Genomic DNA, 12,375 nt, shown 5'->3' on the forward strand with positions numbered 1-12,375 from the left:
AACAACTTGTATTATGGCAGTAATGCCGAAATCGTCAAAAAATTTGGCTGTCCTACAAACAGCCAATCTTTTTTCGCGATTTCAACATTGGTCAATTCACTACGCAGAGTAGGGCTAGTGAAGAAAATGTCATTCTGTATATTGTATTAATTTTTACGTGAAAACAAGCCATTTGCTCTCTGATAGACAAATACTAAATTGGAAACCTGTTTGGAAACGTGATTTCTTGGTAATACCAGGAGGCCTACCGCGAACCATGTTCGACGTGTTGCCTCTCTGTCGCACTTGTAGATTCGTACGTTAGCGTGATGGGAGGTAACACGTCGAACGTGGTTCGCGGTAGGCCCTCAGAGACGTGAAACGGGACGGGTATAAAATTGATTTGCCAATTAAATCATTAACAGAAGCGGTCACAACCATATTTGTTAACTATTATCTTATTTGACATTTAGTTATGTCATGTATATAATGGCTGCAGATTGTACATTGTATAATATTAGCATTATTTTATTTTTTGTGTATCAATATTATCGAGTAATCTAATAAAGGTTGTCTGGGCTCCTACCGGGAAAATCGAAGTTCGTCAATTGCGGGCATTTTTCTCTGTCACTCTAATTACGTCTTAGTAAGAGTAAAAGAGAAAGATCCCCGCAATTTGCGAATTTCGGTTTTCGCGGTAAGCCCCCTGTTATGTTGACTTAAAATAGCTAGTAAAACTTAGGGAATGCGGCGTCAAGACTCGGCACTAAAAAAGTTAATATCAATGTGTCATTTAAACACCGTTATATATCATATAAGTGACTTATAGTTATAAAATATAAAATGACACTCAATATTGACTTAGCAGAAAGAGACTGTATGCATAGAGAAAAAAATAAGCTTAGAGTGCTCAATCCATATATCACTTTCCTTGAGTAATAGATAATAAGGGCTCATTTACACGGTGCGAGAACTCGCATGCGAGTTTCATTACATTGCGGTATTTGATCGGTCGCCGAATTAGTTGTAACCTCAATAGTCCGCAATGTAACTAAAATCGCATGCGAGTTTCATTACATTGCGGTATTTGATCGGTCGCCGAATTAGTTGTAACCTCAATAGTCTGCAATGTAACTAAAATCGCATGCGAGTTTCATTACATTGCGGTATTTGATCGGTCGCCGAATTAGTTGTAACCTCAATAGTCCGCAATGTAACTAAAATCGCATGCGAGTTCGCGTGCCGTCTAAATCGGCCCTAAGTTGTAAAGAAGGTATGATAAAACGTATTATGAATAAGTTTTAAACTGGTTTAAATCTAATACTTATATTTTATTACAAATAAGTTTTCGCAAAACTCGCTTAAAACTTATTATAAATAAGTTTTATCGGGTTAGTATCACGGGGTCTAATTAGCAACTCGTCTATAGGGCTACTCGTCTAAGTCGCAGCTGGTCTACATCACCTTCGTCTAAATATCAATTGGTCTAAAAAGCAGCTGGTCTACAATTTTCTAAGTAGCATCTCGTCTAAATAGCAATTGGTCTAAAAAGCAGCTGGTCTACTCTTTCTAAGTAGCAAGCATCTCGTCTGAGTTGCAATATTATTAGTCTTTCTGATCAACTTTTATTAAAGGAGCAAACCTGCCAACCCTGAAATCTCATTAAAAAAATTACCTGCTTCATACATTTCGTCCGATCAGAAGTCGACATCATCTTTATCGCCTTGAAAATAAAGGTGTTGTTCCGATATTTGTCACCCACCTCCACAGCTCCGAAATATCTGATGGCGACTGTACCAGGTGATCAGGTAGGCCATACTGATCAACTTTTGTTATGGCACTAAGCCTGAAATCTGAAAAAAATATTGGACCCCCAATACAAAATGTCGACTTCTGATCGGACGAAATGTATGAAGCAGGTAATTTTTTTAATGAGATTTCAGGGTTGGCAGGTTTGCTCCTTCAATAAAATTTGATCAGAAAGACTAATAATATTGCAACTCAGACGAGATGCTTGCTACTTAGAAAGAGTAGACCAGCTGCTTTTTAGACCAATTGCTATTTAGACGAGATGCTACTTAGAAAATTGTAGACCAGCTGCTTTTTAGACCAATTGATATTTAGACGAAGGTGATGTAGACCAGCTGCGACTTAGACGAGTAGCCCTATAGACGAGTTGCTAATTAGACCCCGTGATACTAACCCGTTTTATCTGTCTGTAGTGAGCACTCTAAGCCTACTTATGTATCTACGCCATAACCATTGTGAAATGAGTAATATAATGAATAAGATCTCATGGAAAATATATTGAGAAGTTATTGAGACGATAAATAGCATATTTTGCGGTTGAGATTGGCACTTTCATTTGCTTTATTAAATTATTTTCGTATGCTATTTAATCACATAAGGTACGTAACTGTGGGGAAGACCGTGTAGGTATAAGGGAAGACCGTGTAGGTATAAGGGAAGACCGTGTAGGTATAAGGGAAGACCGGGTACATGTTCTTTCGCTTTAAATTCTTGCGTACACATACTCCACTTACAGAAGGTCGGTAGATAATGAGTGGAGCTCTTTCTGACTGTGTTTGAGGGAAGTATGTAAACAAACTTGCCCAATGATGGTCTTCCTGCAATAAATTGCACATGCCGTCTTCTCCACATTTACCTTGATATAAAAAAAAGGTTTTCTAGGAAATTGTTAAATCTGTTTTATTTTAAATTCGATTGTCAGCTTATCAAACGAAGGCGGGTCGGCATGCCGCTTCGGTGTGTGAGTGAGACAGTGTTATGCCTGTATATAGCAAAGTTTCGCTCGCACACCGGAGCGGAGCGCGTAATAAAGTGATTCTATTGCGTATTGAGTTAAATGATTGTCACATAATTTTAGTGTTATTAATATTTCTTTAAACGATGTTAATATTTTTTGGCTTATAGCTAATTGTTTACAGTTCCGATATTATAATTATTTTTGTGTAATATTGTAATTATATTATTATAGTACATTAAAGGCGTGGTTGGTTCGCGTATTGTTTTAATATTAAACGCTAAAAGCGTTTTCTTATCACTTGCGTGGAATAATCACGTCTCCTCCCTATAGCTGTATATGACGTTAGACAGGGCTAAATAATTCAAATAAGTTGAAACACACCAAAATCTGCTATTAATATTAATGAACCGAGTTCTAAAATATAGTAAACTAGGATTTTAAATTGACATCTTTATTCGAGTTAGGTATTCTGTATATATTTGATAATTTATTTTAGAGCACTAATAATTTCTTCCGAAGCATTATCTATTGACAATTTACACACTCAAATAAAATATGAATTAAAACCTGCAATATGAGACACACAACTGTCAGGATAGTACGGAGTGTTACGGCCATCCAGACAAAAACCACGCCCCAACGTTATTTTAGCCCTGTTTTTTAAATGTGTATATTAGATTAGGTTAATTAATCCACAAGTGCTCTGTTGGTGATACCAAGACATAGATGGTAATTATGTATCGTGAAATTTAATAAATGTAGGGTGAGTTGACAGTCATAGAGTATTTAGCAAAGTAATTAATTAATGTAGTATCTCCGGGAAGAAAACGATGAATATTAGACAGGCAATCACTTTTACATGGCTGTCTTATAAGTTATTATGACATAACTATAGATATTATTAGATTTTATAGTCAATTTACCATTTATCTATGCATTCTCTGACTGTCATTACATCCTCGTATGGTGGATAGCAATAACTTGTAAAGTAACACTGGTTCAAAGTGTCGAGGTAAAATAAATGTATACAAAGTTGAAGTAATTCAAGGTCACCACTTTTGTTTCAATCGTATACATATTTATGAGCAACTCTGTCGCTCACATATTATTGTCGAGTGCGCTTTTCCTCGTCCCACTATTTCGTACGGAACATGTATTTTGCGATAGAGGAAAGGTTAATTTAAGCGTTAAAAATATTAGATTTTGTTCGGGTTATTTTCTAGGTGCAATACCATTGTGATGAGTAGATGGGACTGCTTCGCATACATCTTTCAACTATACAGTAAATGCTGGTAATTTTGCACGCCTAAGTGAACGATATTTTTTTTTTTTTTCTGGCTGTTTAAAGTGTAAGTGACGTTGGATGTACATTCTGTATCGGAGCAAAAATTGGCAATAATTAAATTCGATAAAGTTGGTCTTAGAAAATACATTTTCTTTATTTACTAAACGACATATTAAGGTGAAAAGATGTATATTTTTTACTGTCAACATGCTGTTTTTCTCTATTGATAACAACATAAGATCCTTAGAGCAAAGTTAAGCCATTGCTAAAATTGCATCCGATTTTACCTCCGATCGAAAAGAAGTGTATTTTTTGTTTGTGCATTAGTTTTAATTCAGATTATAGGGGTCGAAGACTGTAAATGGCTTATGTATTGGTGATAATTATAAAGTAACCACTTTGCAAAAGTTCCGTAGACATCAATAACACCCAGCACGATTTGATATTAAACCTTTTCCATGCCGCACCAATCTACAAGGTTTTCCCAAAAAATCCAAATATATTGCAATAAATCCAGCTTTGATGATTCATTTGAAGACAAGTAACATTTCCTGAAAGTATAATCTAATATGAACCTTAAATCGGAATGCTAAAGTTGAAATTCTAATGGCGCGTATGTGGTCGATAAATCGTACTATGCCTGGAAAAGAGTTAAATTCGGGCCCGATGGCTATGCAACGTTAAATAAAATCATTTTTCATCATATAAATTACCTTTACTTCAGTCTATTCGGCAACCAAAAATGTCTCCCTTGTGTTACATCATAAATCGCCTGTAATAGACGAAAGGGAAGATGATAAAAAATAAATAAATGTTGATATTAGATTGATTGTAAAAAAAAATTAACATAAATTTTGACTAAATTAAGATATGGGTAATGTACAATACGATTTTAGTACAAACGTTGGGTAGCCATAAAGTAAAATGTGTAAAAATATGAGTTCATAAACAATACCATACTTATGCCAATAATACCGATAAGCTTTGTGTTCACATATTATCTATTACAATTTTACATGTCAACAACTATAGACCTATCATTTTAAATTCGGCCAGTTTAGATTGTTTTTATTTCAGCTTTAGATAAAAAATGTAGTTTTCTTCCTTCCTAATTCTATACAATAATGTGCCCTACAATCTATTCTCCTGCGTTACGGAAAGTCCCTCAGTGGAAAATCTTAATCATTTTCGGAACAAAATCGTCAATATAATAAGAATCTAAAGCTACTATGAGCTTTTGCCTCGCCGAATAATTTAATTTGATATATTTAACCGTTAACAGTCTAATTATCTACATGGAATATCTTAAAAAATTACTCAATGGGAATTCTATTGCGTTTTTTTTTGTATTTACCAGACTTTTGGCCTAAGGGCTAACATCGAAGTTAGAAATATCTATCTCTATCTCTCTTTGGCTGGAGGGACAGATAAAGATAAGCTAATTTCGATTTTCGTTATCCTTTGTGTCATGTAAAATGTGCTGTCTATAGTCGCAATATGTGTATATTTGAAATGTCAGACGAATGTATCCGGTTGTATTATATCGATTCAACTGAAAATATTTAATTAAAATAAAATGTTTATGCTTAAACCGTGTTTTATATCGATATTTTTAATAAAAACCTGTTTAACCTTTTCAACGCTTTCTCCCTCGCATCAAAATGTGGCATACACGCCAATATGTCAACTATTGAGAAACGAATTTAAACCTTATCTGTCAACAGTAAAATTGCTTGCAGCGTCTGCCATGACCTCTTTAGTGGTCGTTGGCGTGGTAGGCACGACAGCACACGACCACTTTAGTGGCTCTTGGCGTTCAAAAGGTTAAAATTTAACACGTTGAACGCCGAAAGAAATTACAGTATTTGATTCGAACCATGGGGACCACTTGGGACCCATATCTCGAACGGTATTAGACTAATATTATTAGTCCACGAACACCTCTGGAGTTGAAACCGTCCATAGGCTACGGTGACTGCTCACCATCAAGGGCCCATTTCTCAAACAGTAAGTCTAATATTATCAGTCTGTTGCCATGATCACCCATACGACTTGACAGTTCGTGGACTAATAATCTAATATTAGTCTAATACCCCAGGCGGGCCGTACGCTTCTGTTCTGTGCCACCGTCCTGGTAAAAAGGGCCCATTTCTCCATTAGTCCACGAACTGTCAAGTCGTATGGGTTACCATGGCTACACACTAATAATATTAGACCCATACCATGGGCCCATTTCTCGCACGGTACGAGTCTAATATTATCAGTGTGTGGCCATGGTAAAAGAAAAGAATATTAATATATATCTGATGAAAATTAAATGTAAAATGAATTGTATAATTTTAATGTACTGTAGTGTATAATATATTATTAAAGAAATAAAAGGCTTAATAATAAATAAATGCTAACCCATACGGTTTGATAGTTCGTGGACTAATAAAGTGGTAAGGTACGTTTTTAGGGTTCCGTACCAAAAATCTTATGGTGCGACTCTCTCCGTCTGTCACAACTCTAAATATCTTGAGAACCACTTAAGCTATCGATTTGAAATATGGAATAATTATGAAGAACGCTAACCTTGACACATTGAAAGTATTATTTTTTATTTTAATTTTTAATAACTATGGAAAATGCGCAATATGTAGAGGGGGCAAAATTGCAAAGTCTAGTGACTAGGTCAAGTGGGGTATCATTTGAAAGAACTTAAATTGTACATTGCTAAACATTTTTTTATTATTTTTTCATAGTGAACAAAAAAATGATTTATGGAGGAAAGTATGAAAAAAAAATATCATTTCAGAGATAAGGGGGAGGTATCTCCGAAGATTACCGAAGAAAAATCATAAATTTTTTATACAATATTAACATTACTATAAATGTTACAGGAAAAATATAATCAGACCTCTATCTTAGTACTTAACTTTTTTTTGATTAACAAAAAACATTTCCGAACACTGTTTGTAATTTAACCAACATTACGTGTGTTTATTACACTTGAAATTTCTATGACATTACATTAAATATACCTTATTCAAATAAAAAAACATTTTTTTGAAATCGGTTCACATGATAGAGATTTATCCTCGAAAAACCAACATACGTGCACATCACGCAAATTAGTTAAACGATTTGCCGATATCTGGCGCTGTACACAATAACACTCAGTATAGGTACCTACTTCTGATCTCTGAAGTCTTTCGCGATACGAGATAATTCAAAGTTTGTACGGAACCCTCGTTGCGAAAGTAAAACGAACTCGCACTTGACCGGTTTTTTTCCAGGCCGCACCTATCTACAAAATTTTCCCAAAAAATTCAAATATATTCCAATAAATCCAGCTCTGGTGATTAATTTGAAGACGTGTCACATTTTCCGAAAGTGCAATCTAATTAGAACCTTAAATCGGATGGGTAAGGTTGAAATTCTATTGGCGCGTATGTGGTCGATAAATCGTACTATGTATGCCTGGAAAAGGGTTAAAACAGCATTTAAGAGGCCTTATTCCTACAGACGAGCGTATTTTGTAAAATGCTTCCTTTTTCATTCAAGATTACGACGTAACTATTAGTATTTATTCAAAAACTGATAACGTACTTAAATAATCGTTTCCTAAACTAGGGGCTCCAACAGTTCAAATTTTCATTTTCTCTTTTAAACCTCTTTTTTAATGAGGTTTTTTGGGAGTCTTTTCCAAATTTTGCAGTGAGATGTGGCGTTTCGGTTCTCAATTTTGCTATAAACAAGAATCATTTGGTACATGAATGACTACAATTTGATTCAACATATCTCGTACGAGGGGCTGGAATGATTAACAATCGATGATTCATTTGAAAAAACTGATAAAATACCTTCCGAGTTTTCTTAATTTTTTTGGCGAAAACAGGGTTTTATTATATTTTATTTCCACAAATTGTACGCATATTTTGCTTTAAAAATAATATTATAGCAAACTGTAACTTTATGTTAACCTATAAAAAAAAAATCGTAACTATGGGACCTACATTGCCGTAAATTTATATATTTTTAAAACACGTATAAATCACGCAGCAGCGACGCCCCGCTCTCAGTCCGCGCGGAGCGCGCTTAGAGGACGGACCTGTGCTCGATTGTCAGGCATTCGTTGCGATCGTAATCAGCTACGGAGTTCCGAGAAGTGCTATATACTGCGATTAGAAAATCTTAATAAAAGTTCATTTTTTACAGTATGCCTAACAGACTCGCTTATTGATGGATTTTCAGTGTTACTTTTTTTTTAATACTAAGTCGGTGGCAAACAAGCATACGGCCCGCATATGTACGCCTGCAACTCCAGAGGAGTTACATGCGCGTTGCCGACCCTAACCCCCTCCCGCCCCTCGTTGAGCTCTGGCAACCTTACTCACCGGCAGGAACACAACACTATGAGTAAGGTCTAGTGTTATTTGGCTGCGATTTTCTGAAAAACGCATTTTCACTTGAAATTACGTTAGGGTTTGCATTATTATTTTTGACCCGGATGAAGTCCAAGTTCTCATGATGGAGTCAGGAGTTGGTCACCAGAACTCCTAATCTACTAATTATAATCCCATCGTGTTTGGGCTCAAAAGATTTGCCCTGACGAACACCATCGATCTAGATGAGGTCCAGGGTCTCATGATGGAGTCAGGAGTTGGTCACTAGAACTCCTAATCTACTCATTATAATTCCATCGTGTTTGGGCTCAACAGAGTTGCCCTGACGAGCACCTTCAATCTAGATGAGGTCCAGGGTCTCATGATGGAGTCAGGAGCTGGTCACCAGAACTCCTAATCTACTCATCATAACTCCATCGTGTTTGGGTTCAATAGAGTTGCCCTGACGAGCACCATCAATCTAGATGAGGTCCAGGGTCTCATGATGGAGTCAGGAGCTGGTCACCAGAACTCCTAATCTACTCATCATAATTCCATCGTGTTTGGGTTCAATAGAGTTGCCCTGACGAGCACCATCAATCTAGATGAGGTCCAGGGTCTCATGATGGAGTCAGGAGCTGATCACCAGAACTCCTAATCTACTCATCATAACTCCATCGTGTTTGGGCTCAATAGATTTGCCCTGATGAACACCATCGATCTAGATGAGGCCCAGGGTCTCATGATGGAGTCAGGAGTTGGTCACCAGAACTCCTAATCTACTCATCATAACCTCATCGTGTTCGGGCTCAATAGATTTGCCCTGACGAGCATCATCAATCTAGATAAAGTCCAGGGTCTCATGATGGAGTCAGGAGTTGGTCACTAGAACTCCTAATCTACTCATTATAATTCCAACGTGTTTGGGCTCAAAAGATTTGCCCTGATGAGCACCATCGATCTAGATGAGGTCCAGGGTCTCATGATGGAGTCAGGAGTTGGTCACCAGAACTCCTAATCTACTCATCATAACTCCATCGTGTTTGGGCTCAAGAGATTTGCCCTGATGAACACCATCGATCTAGATGAGGTCCAGGGTCTCATGATGGAGTCAGGAGTTGGTCACCAGAACTCCTAAACTACTCATCATAACCTCATCGTGTTTGGGCTCAATAGATTTGCCCTGACGAGCATCATCAATCTAGATAAAGTCCAGGGTCTCATGATGGAGTCAGGAGTTGGTCACTAGAACTCCTAATCTACTCATTATAATTCCAACGTGTTTGGGCTCAAAAGATTTGCCCTGACGAGCACCATCGATCTAGATGAGGTCCAGGGTCTCATGATGGAGTCAGGAGTTGGTCACCAGAACTCCTAATCTACTCATCATAACTCCATCGTGTTTGGGCTCAATAGAGTTGCCCTGACGAGCACCATCAATCTAGATCAGGTCCAGGGTCTCATGATGGACTCAGGAGTTGATCACCAGAACTCCTAGTCTATTCATCATAACTCCATCGTGTTTGGGCTCAAAAGATTTGCCCTGACGAGTACCATCGATCTAGATTAAGTCGAGGGTCTGATGATGGACTCAGTAGTTGGTCACCAGAACTCCTAATCTATTCATCATAATGGTAATTTGATGGTGCTTGTCGGAGTAAATCTATTGAGCCCAAACACGATGGAGTTATGATGAATAGACTAGGAGTTCTGGTGATCAACTCCTGACTCCATCATGAGACCCTGGACTTCATCTAGATCGATGGTACTCGTCAGGGCAAATCTTTTGAGCCCAAACACGATGGAATTATAATGAGTAGATTAGGAGTTCTAGTGACCAACTCCTGACTCCATCATGAGACCCTGAACATCATCTAGATTGATGGTGCTCGTGAGGGCAAATCTATTGAGCCCAAACACGATGGAGTTATGATGAGTAGATTAGGAATTATGGTGACCAACTCCTGACTCCATCATGAGACCCTGGACTTCATCTAGATCGATGGTACTCGTCAGGGCAAATCTTTTGAGCCCAAACACGATGGAATTATAATGAGTAGATTAGGAGTTCTAGTGACCAACTCCTGACTCCATCATCAGACCCTGAACATCATCTAGATTGATGGTGCTCGTGAGGGCAAATCTATTGAGCCCAAACACGATGGAGTTATGATGAGTAGATTAGGAATTATGGTGACCAACTCCTGACTCCATCATGAGACCCTGGACTTCATCTAGATCGATGGTACTCGTCAGGGCAAATCTTTTGAGCCCAAACACGATGGAATTATAATGAGTAGATTAGGAGTTCTAGTGACCAACTCCTGACTCCATCATGAGACCCTGAACATCATCTAGATTGATGGTGCTCGTGAGGGCAAATCTATTGAGCCCAAACACGATGGAGTTATGATGAGTAGATTAGGAGTTCTGGTGACCAACTCCTGACTCCATCATAAGAACCTGGATGGACTTCATTCGGGTCAAAAATAATAATACAAACCCTAACGTGATTTCAAATAACACTGAAACTCTATAGCACTAATGTGCGCAAACGATTGGCATCTTGACTAGGCAGCATGGGTGCGTAGCCACCATGCCAATCGATACGACAACGAAACACTATCTGTCTCTCTCTCGTACTAATATGCACAAACGATTGGCATCTTGGCTGGGCAGCATGGGTGCGTAGCCAACATGCAAAACGTTTACGATACGACAAGGAAACACTATCTGTCTCTCTATCGCACTAATATGCGCAATCGATTGGCTTCTTGGCTAGGTATCATGGGTGCGTAGCCAACATGCCAATCGTTTACGATACGACAACGAAACACTACTCTCTCTCTATCGCACTAATATACGCAAACGATTGGTATTTTGGCTAGGCACTAAGCAAGTGTGTGGCCAACATGCCAATCGTTTACGATACGACAACGAAACACTATCTGTCTCTCTATCGCACTAATATACTTTATTTATACCTGCAGTCATTTACTAACTTCTTCATTTTCCATTGGTGTGAAAGAGACAGAATAAAGAGCAAGGGTTATAGTACACTCTGTAGTCTGTACACTTAGTAGTAGTGTACATAAAAAAAAACTACTGTGCATATACAATAAAATAAAGAGTGCCCATATGATATCATATGATATGACACTAAAATTAATGTTGCTTGAAATTATATTAAAAACTATCAAGATTATTCTAGTCTGCATTGAAACGCGCGTCGCGTTGCCGGCGCTCGCGTACCGAGCGCCAACGCCATCTATCGAGCGTTATTTCGTGAAATCGGAGAACGCTCCAAGGATTAAGGGCTCTACTATCATCTGACAAAGTATCTGCTGGGTGACGATGACTGACGAAATATGCTCCTGGCCCGCTGTCTACAGCCCGGTATTAGTGGACCAAAATATCTTCATACCAACCGCCTCCGTTAAACGGATCTATAATGCAATAACTTTTCTAACTCAAAATAAAACACAATTATTAATACGCATTCAAAAATTCACGTCACTAAAAGATATATTATGGGGCACTAACTCCAAATTAATACGCTGAGGTACCACTCTTATCCCGTCCTTATGTTGCACGATTTGCAAACTGATATTCTGAGACATCAGTTTAAAATCCGCCTGAATAGGTATAGTATTTTCGGTTCTACGAGCATTTTCTGTACTTGTAACTATTGTAGCCTCAGGTGTAGTAGTTACTGTCTCTAGAGATGCATCTATGAAGTGATAGATAGCCGTGGCGATTACTCCAATTGTAAAAAAGGCCATCACGACTGAGCCGATTAGCATTACTAGATTCGCCATTTCGATTAATCGATGGAAGCATTTTTAAACATTGTTATATAAAAATACTTTCACAGGTATCTTGCAAATGTACTTATAGACGTTTGTGACAGTCACGACAGCTTCTTAACTTTCTTTTATTGAACTCTGTGGAAGAGTCCGTCAACGCTAAAGTTTGGT

General features: G+C 37.8%; 1 long non-coding RNA gene across 1 annotated transcript; it reads left to right on the top strand.

Annotated features, from left to right (window-relative positions):
* LOC133525600 (uncharacterized) lies at window positions 1-5,622 on the top strand. The gene is made up of 2 exons (XR_009800595.1): window positions 1-2,415; window positions 2,458-5,622. It is a non-coding gene; the product is annotated as an uncharacterized LOC133525600 (long non-coding RNA).
* Window positions 5,623-12,375: the final 6,753 nt, after the last annotated feature.

Source organism: Cydia pomonella, chromosome 1 (genome assembly GCF_033807575.1).
Source record: "Cydia pomonella isolate Wapato2018A chromosome 1, ilCydPomo1, whole genome shotgun sequence".
Classification (NCBI taxonomy): Eukaryota; Metazoa; Arthropoda; class Insecta; order Lepidoptera; family Tortricidae; genus Cydia; species Cydia pomonella.